The 10,780-nt window shown below is 45.7% G+C and overlaps 3 non-coding genes across 3 annotated transcripts; all 3 read left to right on the top strand.

The window, feature by feature from the left end:
- The first annotated feature begins 3,530 nt into the window (after window positions 1–3,530).
- Window positions 3,531–3,602, top strand: TRNAE-UUC (transfer RNA glutamic acid (anticodon UUC)). Its single transcript has one exon. It is a non-coding gene; the product is annotated as a tRNA-Glu (tRNA).
- Window positions 3,603–7,209: 3,607 nt separating this feature from the next.
- Window positions 7,210–7,283, top strand: TRNAF-GAA (transfer RNA phenylalanine (anticodon GAA)). The gene has a single exon. It is a non-coding gene; the product is annotated as a tRNA-Phe (tRNA).
- A 258-nt stretch (window positions 7,284–7,541) lies between these two features.
- On the top strand, window positions 7,542–7,616 carry TRNAP-UGG (transfer RNA proline (anticodon UGG)). Its single transcript has one exon. It is a non-coding gene; the product is annotated as a tRNA-Pro (tRNA).
- The last annotated feature ends 3,164 nt before the right edge of the window (window positions 7,617–10,780 follow it).

The following is a 10,780-nucleotide window of genomic DNA, read 5'->3' as shown; positions in this document are numbered from 1 at the left end:
AAGAGCTCTTTTCCCCTTATACGCTCTAAAAAAGGGTATGTCGGGTTTTTGGACCCTATGTTGAGTAAGGGTTCCAAACCTTCCAAAAGTGATAGGTATGTGTTGTTTCTTGGCACTCTCTTTCTATATTATGCCAACCTAAAAAGAGCGATGGAAAGTGGATTTCAGGTTCGATAGTCTCGAGAAGGTATTAGCCACCGGTGACCATACTTTCGTAAAAGCACCATTGGGCGGTGGTTCCTCTCCTTCCTCTTGAACCTCGAACAAAAAATCGATCTCGCCATCAGCTCGACTAAGAGTTCCGAATCGAAAAAGTAAACTGAACTTTACTTAAGACGAAGGAAGCGAGTGCCGAAAAAAAACCGCTTTCTTAAGGCTTCAAACTACTAGTCATTAAGACTACTATGAATGAAAAGTAAGGAAGTCCTTTTCTTGACTTGGCCTGCGTGCATTATACCTAACCTTTTAACTTGATTTCAATCTCAACAAAGAAATGAAAGCATAACTCTTTGCTCGCTTGCAGCGCCTCTTAGTCTTTTATTTTAGCCTGCCTTGTGAAGATCTCTCGGGTGTCTACGGCAGATCCGATCAGTCTCGTGATGAAGAGAAGTCTTTTCCGATGTTGAAAGGTATCGTCACGACAACTCAATTTGTCCGGTAAACTACTCGGGGCTCCCCATGGTTTAGTAAAAGGGAGGGGAAATTTTTTTTTCATCCGGGGGTTCATTCATTATGAACTAAAAAGTGGTTGGCTGATTAGTGAGGTCTTAAAAACGTCATAGAATTCATGATCGGCCATTCCATTTTTGCTTTCAGCAAGTAGGCGACGCGAATCTATGCTTTCTATCTTTCAATCGGATACCAATTGCTTGGATGCGTTTGAAAGCCTCGAGATGACTTGCAGAATAAATTCTTTCTAGGTTTGTCTTGTGTCTCCGAAACAAACGGTCCATTTATTGATGGGCGAACGACGGGGATTGAACCCGCGCGTGGTGGATTCACAATCCACTGCCTTGATCCACTTGGCTACATCCGCCCCTACCCCCGGTTGAAGTCTCTATCTACGATCAGATCCTTTCTGAACTCCCCTATGACCGCTTATCAAAGAGAAGCTTTTTCCTATACTATAGTGGCAAGTCTATTGTTGTGTTTCGGAATTAGGGGAAACAAAGCTTCAACAAGTAGAAGCTTCCTGGCAAAGCTTCAAACAAAGAGGTTGGGCTGTTCACTTCATTGATTTGACTTCACTTTACTTAAGATTAAAGATAGGGGCCGGGCGGGCAGTGAAGGCTCATTTAGTAGACAGCGAGCGAGCTGCAAGCACCTACTCCTATCAAAATGAGAAGCAGCAAGCGGAACTTGAACTTGAAGAAGCGAGCCTCTATCAGAGAAAGCCATTGCGCGCTAGCCCCTTGTCTTGTATAGGGTGGAAAACCTGCGCACCCCTAAACTACAAGCTTTCTTTGAAGCCCCTACAACATGGGATATTTGAAGAATCCCCTTTCTACAAACCTTTCTATAATATAAGAGAAGCTCTTCGAGCTTTCTTCGCATGCTTGAGCGCATCCCCTTTCTATTAGTAAGGTTGTCAAATTTCCTTTAGTTCCTTTATGACTATAATATAAATAATAGGGGTAGGGGGCGCTAACGAGCAAGAAAACGGATGCGCTAAGGCGCAACTTCGCGCAGCTGCTACGCCCTTGCTTCTTGCCTTATCTTTTACTAAGAAACTAATCTAAATAGAAGCCCTTCTTTCTCAAAGTAAACTTTCTCCCTTCTTGCTTTAGTGAAATAAGGGGCGCTAACGCGACCTTCCTTCAGCAGGCTTCGCCCTATCTATTCATCTATTTTCTCAAATGGATATTTAGGGATCTCTCTTGTTCATAGATCTTGAAACCAGATCAATATCCATTTCTCAATAGATCTATTTATCGATAGAAAGATATAGATCTCTATATGGATCTATCTCCATATCTAAATATGGAAGAACCGACACAACAAGGGCGTAACCAACGGAAGGTTCTCACCCTGTCCCCGACATTGTTCTCCGACGATGTCCCCTGGGCGAAAGGAGCCACCATTCTCTTTCTTTCTTCAATCGTTCCGATCAGGACAAGTGGTTCGTTTCGTCCTCCTATCTACGCAATTCTCTGTCTTCGTTCGTGATCATGTTGGGCGAAAGGTAGTTGTAGAGGAGCGGCTGTGAAACGGCGATTCCCCCCTTTCCATTGAAGTAGGGAGGGCCTCCTTCCCCACCATTCCGGCCTATTATTGATAGGGATTTTACCGATGCTGAAGATAGCTTGCTTACCAAGCCGCCCACTTGAGAAGCTAGTCGCCAGGAAAGAAGCGAGGAGGAAGCGAAGCTGTCTACGAAGCTTTGCTTCTCCCCCTGTAGTCGTAATACTCGGCTTGTCGCTACTTTGATTCAAAAGGTAACCGACGGTTCCCGACTTTCTCCGCTTTCCGCAACCGTAACCACTTGTCATTCCGATTACTTCATCCATAAACCTTTTTTTTATTTCAAAATAGCGATACGCTCTAAAAAAGTAAAGGAGAAGCTTCCATTCTAGAAGCTACCGCTTCCCGCCTCCCTCGGGGTGAGAAGTTCCCTTCCCTTTTCTAAAATGCCTGAGTGGTCTGCTCAGCAAACGTACAAAGTGGACCGCAGTTTGGCTGACCCTCTTCTTCCCATTCGGGTTGGGTTGACCCAGAAGTACAGTAAGAAGGAATGGAACCACTGGAGAGTCGTCTGCAGTTCACACTTGGGCAAAGACGACTGACTTTGGAAGCGGAACACGAACCTATTTCCGCTATTCCGGGTTCTTATTGAGCGTAGCGAAATCAAGGTTGATGATAAAGTCAGCGAAGTTTCCATGGTGTTCTACCTTTGCGTAGTCTCGGTCCACAGTGGAAGGCTCCGCACCTGAGCCTCGTTAGACTCAGCTGAAGTGTAAGGTGTAAGTGAAGAAAATAGAAGAGATGAAGTCCGTCCCTTAGCCTAGTCTATATCCACAGCTGACGCAACTCCGTACCGACGCCTCACTACTACTTTCATTTTTCTTTTATTTTTAAATTAATTAACGGCTAAGCGATTTCATAACCTGAGCTTTCCTTAACCAGCTGACCTTACTTCGTAACCTTAGCCTCCCTTTCTTTATAGTTTTCTAGTTCGACTAAGTGACTTCGTAACCTCAACGTACTTTTTTTCTTACTGTAGCATAGGCCTTCGCCACTTCAAACGGGCGCTTCGCCCCTCTTTTTTTGAATTAGAAAGAGCGGGGTCTTACTTATTCAGGGGGGATGAAAGACAAATAAAGGGATCAGGGGGCTTTATGATCGGAGAAAGAGAAGGGGCGTGGTTGGTGTGTCACTGGGTCGGTGGGGGAACCCGTAGGAAGGGGGGACGACCCGCCGAATTCACATCAGAAATCGCCAACATGAAGACAAACGAAATCTTGAATTGCGTATAGAAACAAAACGAACCACTTCTATTCTCGGAGCTGAGGTATATGAAGAATGGCTTTTTGGTCCCTTTCGTCCAGTGGTTAGGACATCGTCTTTTCATGTCGAAGACACGGGTTCGATTCCCGTAAGGGATAGGTACTCATTCCCGGCCGCTTTCAGTTAGTGTTCATTGCTGAGTGATCGCTCGCTATCTGGCTGGAAAAGATGGTCCGGAAGCTTCCTCTCTCCCAGCAAGCAAGACGAGATCACCACTTCTCTCAGTAATGGACTTCCTTTACTTCGTAACCTTAGCCTTAGATGTCCTTTCATAGATTCTCGAACCTCCGACAGACAGAATCTCCATGCATGCGTTCTTTCTCTCCTCCCCTCAGCCATACATCCCTTTTTTTCTTTTGGCCGTTTTTGTTAGGCATTGAACCCCACCCCACGGAGCGGTGCTGAGTGGTGTCCTCCCCTCCCTAATACCTAAACAGAGTTCCGTCTATGGAGCCTAAAGCTTAAACCATGGCATGGCGCAGTAAGTTGGCCTAGTCTCTCGCCCAGCCTTCGCCTTCTTCAGTGGCCAAGTTGAAGCGTTCAACGTCGGCCTACCACCTTTTTTTTCAAGGTTGAGCTTGTTCAATTGAAGCTAATGCTATGCTGCCCTTCCCTTGTTCAAGAGAAAGCGAGGACTTTCTTTTAGCTACCGGCCCAAACAAAAGAGATTAGCCTCTTGATCGATCGATTGATTGGATCGAAGTACGAAGGGGTTGATTGAAGTCTGAGATCAGCCCAAGACTAAGGCCGAGCAACTAGCTGCTGCAGGATTGGACGTCTATCTATCTCACCACGCTCCCCTACTCCTATAAAGGCCGGCGGAAGGAATGCTCTGCTCATCTTTCTTACGGCTCGTTACCGCAGCGCTCGTTCACCCCTTCGGCTTCTTCCATTCAAAAAAAGGTAGTCTTTCCTTGGTAAATAGCGTCTTGAAGTGAAGCGAAGGCATTATTGAAGGAAAGAAATGGCGGGTCGGTCAATTGCATTAGGTAGGAGATGCAGGACCTGTCTTAACCGCAAGTGCATTCGCTATTCGATTCCATCCTAAATCCCACCAAATTTTGATTCCAAAGTGTGTATCTCTTCTTTACTTTTAAGTGACAAGGGGGTGACAAAGGGTATACTTTCTTCTCTATGTCGCCGTCTCATCAATGAGCGTAGATTAATAGCCAAGCCTACCCTTTTGTGCTTGTCAATCTGTATCCCATTCTTCAGGTATAGTTTTCTTTGATCACAGATCGACAGGTGATCCGTCCTTTCTCCCCCTTTCGTCATAAGGCGTGGTCTGACTCTGAGAAAAAAAATTCCTGTGTTTAGGTCCCTACTAAGCAGAATTCGTAAACTATGCAAAGGCTCTTTGAATACTTTTGAAAAAGTTTTTAGCAAAAAAAGCAAAAACAATTCTCAACGCCCTTACGAGGTAGTGATGAGTTAAACTACTCGTGTTGGCATGGAAGTCAGCCCGGTAAACTGATTCCATTCTGCTACTAGGGTTCCAAACCTTCCCCTGAGCTCTAGAATCTATAAATACCTTTTCAACTCAAGAAATGCTAAAGCTATTTAGAGTTGGTATTTCTAACTAAGTCGGAAGGAGGGCTTTGGGCAAAGAGCAACTCGAAAGTACTTTACTTCAGTCCCAGTACTGAAAGACGTGACTTCAGGAGTGGATTTCGGAAGGAAAGACTTCGTTTACTTCCTGCAAATTGCTTATGTAAGAACTAGTAGAAAGAAAGGAATTAAAAAAAAAAAATAAGGCAGCATTGACATTGAATGAGAATGCTTGAATGGGAATCATCTTAGCAACTGACTATAGACATGAGTCTAAGCCGCCGGGAGAGGAGAGACCATTTTCATGAGAGAGGGACGAGCAAGTGACAGATTGGGAAAAAAAATAGGTAGGCCTTCTGAGCGGTCATTTAGGGGCCTCGTTAGCGACCCATCATTCTTCCCTAAGCTGTCAGAGTCCGATCGAAGCGAGCAAGAGATAGAGGAATCCTCGCTCATAGATGTGAATTGAAAAAGCAAGCCCGAATTCTTTTTAATTAGGCTCTATAGTCTGGTCCCTGTCCCTGGTAAGGTCTGATTGTTATCCGTAAGTCTTGTTTTGACCGCGGGAAGGTGAACTTTGCAAAAGTGCTTATTTGGTTGGGAAGAATAGGACTTCTGACTCCAAGCCTACCCTACCCGAAAAAAAGTTTCAGCTATTGATGTAGCCTCTTGTCGATACTACTAGTCTTCTCGCTACCTACTAGAAAAATCCCATCAAGATAGATTGAATCGACGACCTATACTTCAACTAAAGGCACAAGGGCGTAGCGAGCACAGAACAGAGGAAATGCACATGGGTCTCCTTGAAGAACGAAGTCTAGGGTAAAGAAAGAAGGGTAGAGTGGGCACACTTTTACTGTGCTTGGATTGGCATGGCTGTCCCCCTTTGCTGGTTGAGGCTCGGCCTTTGACTCCGCTTGCCTCTACTTTTCATGTCAAGCGTACAAGTCTAGTTTAGTGGGATTTACTTCTAAAGACAGGAATTCTTTTTCATCTCCCCTGTCAAAGTCGACGTCTTAACCTGACTTCCTGAGCTCAGTTGATTCTTGAAGCAGTAGCTCTGGATCGAGAGCTGGATGCTTACCTTATTATTATGAAAAGGAGAAAGAGCTCTTTTTATAGATGTTGAGGTGAGTAAGGGGGGGTTTGCTGGCTTGCTGGCTAGCTCGTGCAATCAAGGAAAAATGCCTTCGCCTTCTTTTTTCAAAATGAAAAAGTAAACTACCTTAGTAAGCTAGCTTTGGTTGCTAAGCAAGCCGGGCACTACGCTAGGACGTGGATCGATCATGACGAGAATGGACTTCTCCGTAATGTAATGTAAATGTAATAGAAGAGGCAGAGTCCAGTTCCCCTCCCTTCTCGACCAGACGAAGGAGATATGAATTCCATTTAGGCGGGTCAGGGCTTGGCTTGACCCTGTGTTCTCCCGGGTCGGAGGCGAGAACTTGAAAGTGAATCATTCAGTGGTGGGGTGTTCATAGAACAGAAGGCCTCGCCCAAGGAGTGGCAGATTTGGATGGAGTCTCGCTTTGATGCTGGGGAGATGAGATCCATAGATCTGGATAGAGTCTCGCTCATAGAGGAAGAGTACGCGCGCTAGCGCGCTACGGCTTACGTAGTTGATCGGATCAGATAGCCCTTCCTTCGGGCAAGCAACCAAACCCGGCACATCCAATTCTATTCCGATCAACAACTTGGAGGTATGGCTGAGTGGCTTAAGGCATTGGTTTGCTAAATCGACATACAAGAAGATTGTATCATGGGTTCGAATCCCATTTCCTCCGGTACGGAAATGAAAGGGGCGGGCGAAATTACGTGAGAGAAAGAACCTCTTGGTGGAGTCCAGTCCCCCGGAGGACAGAATAGCACTTCTTAGTGACTAGGAGCGGAGAGCCCGTTGCACCTTGTTTTTCTTTGACCGGCCTATCTTCTTTCTATAAGCAAGCTCCCTCCGGCCGTCCAGTCCCTGGACGGCTCTCGGTTCTTGAGCATGTTGGGGGATTAGGCGGCAGTTGAAAGAGCTGCTCGAAAGCTTGACGAACAAGCGAAAAAAGCCTATCTATTCTATTTTCTTAGTTTAGTAAAGGGCTTTTCCCTTACTAGTCAAGTGGTAAGGTAGGGCGCTATTCGATGAAGAAAACAGACTTTAGGAAAGTGGTTCAGGTAGCTCAGCTGGTTAGAGCAAAGGACTGAAAATCCTTGTGTCAGTGGTTCGAATCCACTTCTAAGCAGGCGAAAGGTCCAAACCGTAGCCGGGAGCGAGCCGGATTTAGAAATGAAAGTGAAAGAGTAAGCAATAAAATGTGAGCGCTCCTGCACTATACGGACGGCTTTTTGGCGGTAGGGTTGGGGTGGCTTGCTTGAGGCAGATTCAAAAAAAGCGGTTGATTACTCGGATTGGTTCTCGCATCCCTGTGCCCAAAAGGATGGGCGAGTTCGGTTTGAGTGTTCATCGATCGGGTGGATCTATATGCTTCGGGGTGGTGAGACGAGGTGTAGCGCAGTCTGGTCAGCGCATCTGTTTTGGGTACAGAGGGCCATAGGTTCGAATCCTGTCACCTTGATGTGGTAGCCTTCTCCGTGGTCGGACAGTAAGGCAAACAGCGCAAAGCATAAAGTAAAGACATGATGCCTCGACTAAGTAAAGTGTTTTTGCCCCTTATCGGTAGTTCCGTAGCAGGTTGTTTCGTACGTTTTCTAGGATCAGATAGAAGCACCACCCCAGAATTGATCCTTCTTTTCTTCTTACTTTTACTAAGTCTGACTCTAGTTTCTCGTTCAACAAAAAGAAAAAGGAGTGTGATTCTTTTATTCCTAATATTTTTCATCTCTTTCTTTTTCTATTTTCTCCGGATCTACTTACTTTCTCGCTTAGATGTTCTTTTGGCTGATCTTTTCTCTTTTGTTTTGGTTTTGAGTGTGGGGGGAGGGCAAGGACTTCCTCTTCCGGGCCCTTCAAACTCCTCATCGGAAGATTTATTCGGGCTCCAGGTCCTGTCGGAGCCTTGGCCCCCGACTCACAATATAGCCTTGGAGTCATCGATGATAAATAGGATATTGGCAATGGAAAATACCAATAGCATTTTTTTGATGGATAAGGATAGGGGGTCTATTGGGCAGAAGTAAAACATTCACTCAACAATTGTTCCTCGCAAAAGGAATATAACCAATTGATCGAGTTCGAGAATAGGGATCTTCGGATCCGTGAGAAAAAGCATTCATGCTATTCTCTTTTTCAACAAATACTTACTTCACATCCTGCCTTGGCCGAAAATGCCGCCTACACCCCCCAAGAAGCCTTTTGTGACTTTTTGGATGAGAAACGAAGTGAACTTGACCAACAAGGCGGGAATGTATTAGTAAAGGACCAGAGAGAACTCTAATTTTTTAATCTACTGTCTCGCGATATACGAACACATGGCCAAAACTCAGCCTATATAAATAGAATACTCGGTGGATGATAATGAATTGGATTTGCACTGAGAAGTCCCTATGGCGCGGTTGAGGGCAGCTGAACGAAAGGAAAGCGGGTAGGCCGCCTGGGTGAGACAAAGCAGAATAATCTAACTGGAGGAGTGAAAGCCAGGATGGCTTGGTAAGCAAGCAATCCGTTATGTGGGCGCCAACTCCAAGTTCCCTCTCTTCTTTCTTTTTTTTGTCACGATCAAAATGAAAGGTTGTTCTCTGGGCCTGTCTTTTGCTCCCAGAGATGCTGGTTCGAGTCCAGCTCGTGAAAGAGTTTGTGAGTATACCTCGGGATGACTTTTTATCCACTACTCATCCTCGAAATCTAGTCTAGTTCAGCCATAGAGGACTTGATACTTATCTTCGACAAACCTCAAGCGGGACGAGTCAATAGCAGATGCGGATTTTATTTAATAGCTGCGCTTACGCCTTCAACCCCGAAAAGGTCGGATTCGTGCAAAAAAGTAACATCCGAGATTTGTGAACAGACCGGCTTGGGACAGAGAAATCCGGATGAATACCACAAGGGGGGGCATAGGGCTGTGTGAACGCGGCTTTCACTAAGAGAAAGATGTGCCTACAATGAAACTGTTAGACCTTTGTTGATGCACATGAATTATCTTTCCAGCCGGTGAAGCTAAGAAAAGAAGCCCTTAGAAAGCAGAGCTAGACCCACACAAATGCTTAATCGAAAGCTCTGTCCTCCTTCCCCTCCTACCAGATCGAAAAGAAGAAGCTTGCTCTTCCGACCCAAAAGGCTTTTGCCGTGATATTACTTCCCCCTATTCGACGATTCACTCTTCCTGGACTTGCTTGACTCGTCCGAAAAAAGAGGGAAAGTGCTAAGACCGCTAATGCAGCTAGGGGAGTTTAAGGACTCATTTCCAAGGCTAGAAGCCTAGACTAGACTAGAAAGGAGATTGCTTTGGTCTTCAGTCAGCTCTACTAGATGCAGTTGCCCAGGAATCCAATGCACTAACTCCTGGAAGCTCCATTCATGCCCACCTACCGACCGAGGAAGACGCTACCGATCCCTGAATCGAGGGACTACGCGCTTTCAATCCCTTACAGCTGCCTTCCAAGCCCTTCCACTGCCCGAACTACCAATCGCCCCACTATCTGCTAGTCTGGTTCGACTCGAACTTCTGTCATGTCAAGCTTCCTGACCTGCTTTGTACCAGCCGGTATTTTGTGTACTTCGGGGCGCTGACTAGCCCTGCTCAACGCCCTACACCCTTCTCTTGAGCGCTTCATTGAGCATTTCTCTTTCCTATCCCGTCCTTACGCTACGCTATCCATAAGGTTGACCTAGCCCTCTCTTCTCTCTCTTTGTCCACGCGAAGATTCCATTCCTTTCCTTTCCTAGCCTATTCAATGTGGTCATGTATGTAATAGAATTCAATGGGAAGACCTCCTAGTTGGACCCAGACTGCGATGGTAGTGAATGTGGCCTCAGCTCCCACAAATGCAGGCTCCCAAAGCCTTAGACTGAGATAGTACCACAAAGCAGGGGTTAACATAAATGACTCTATGGAAGTCCTCTCCCACTTGAAAGCTAAATAAGGAGAAGAAGTGCCCCAAATCAATGCATTCCATTCTTAGCAGAGGTTCCTTCCATATAATCCCTCGAAGTACTTCGCTCACCTTCGAAGAGTGAAAGGATCATTCAAAGCAGACTAAAGGCATAGGGCAAAGGAGCTTAGAAGGGTGACGGAGGGGAGTAGTAAGGTATGAAATCACTTAGATAGAAGCATGTTGGATGACGGAACGATGACTTCATGCTTAAATTATAAATTAGAGATTTCTGACCTTGAGAAATGACGTAAGTGATAGATGGAATCGTTCAGTAGGCTAGTTTCCATTTTCGATTGAGAAAGCGGCGGGCCCAGTGAGCTCTCCAATAGTGCACCGAAACGGGGCCGGAGAGACGGTAAACCTTAGATCGGCTAAGATCGAATTGAACTGTCTTTGATTGAGCGAATCCTGCCCGATTTTGATTTCCGTCCCCGCGGGAGACATCGTAAATAGTTAAATGTTTGATTCCCCTATTGAATTAGGAATCGATTGAATGGGACTTGCCTATCCCTTATTCATATCCGATTTTTCTCTCTTTCTTTTTGATACTTGGTTGGCAGGGTCAGGGCCTTTCTCACTGGGCGAGCTAATCCGTATTATTCTATGTCAATGTGACCTTAACGGCCTTTATTTTAAGCAATTATTCGCTCCAAGACGCACGACAAGACCTTCGATCTCTCTCTCTCCA

Source organism: Nicotiana tabacum, chromosome 19 (assembly GCF_000715075.1).
Source record: "Nicotiana tabacum cultivar K326 chromosome 19, ASM71507v2, whole genome shotgun sequence".
Lineage (NCBI taxonomy): Eukaryota > Viridiplantae > Streptophyta > Magnoliopsida > Solanales > Solanaceae > Nicotiana > Nicotiana tabacum.
The sequence above is the reverse complement of the archived record's forward strand: the minus strand, read 5'-3'. Positions and strand labels throughout refer to the sequence as shown.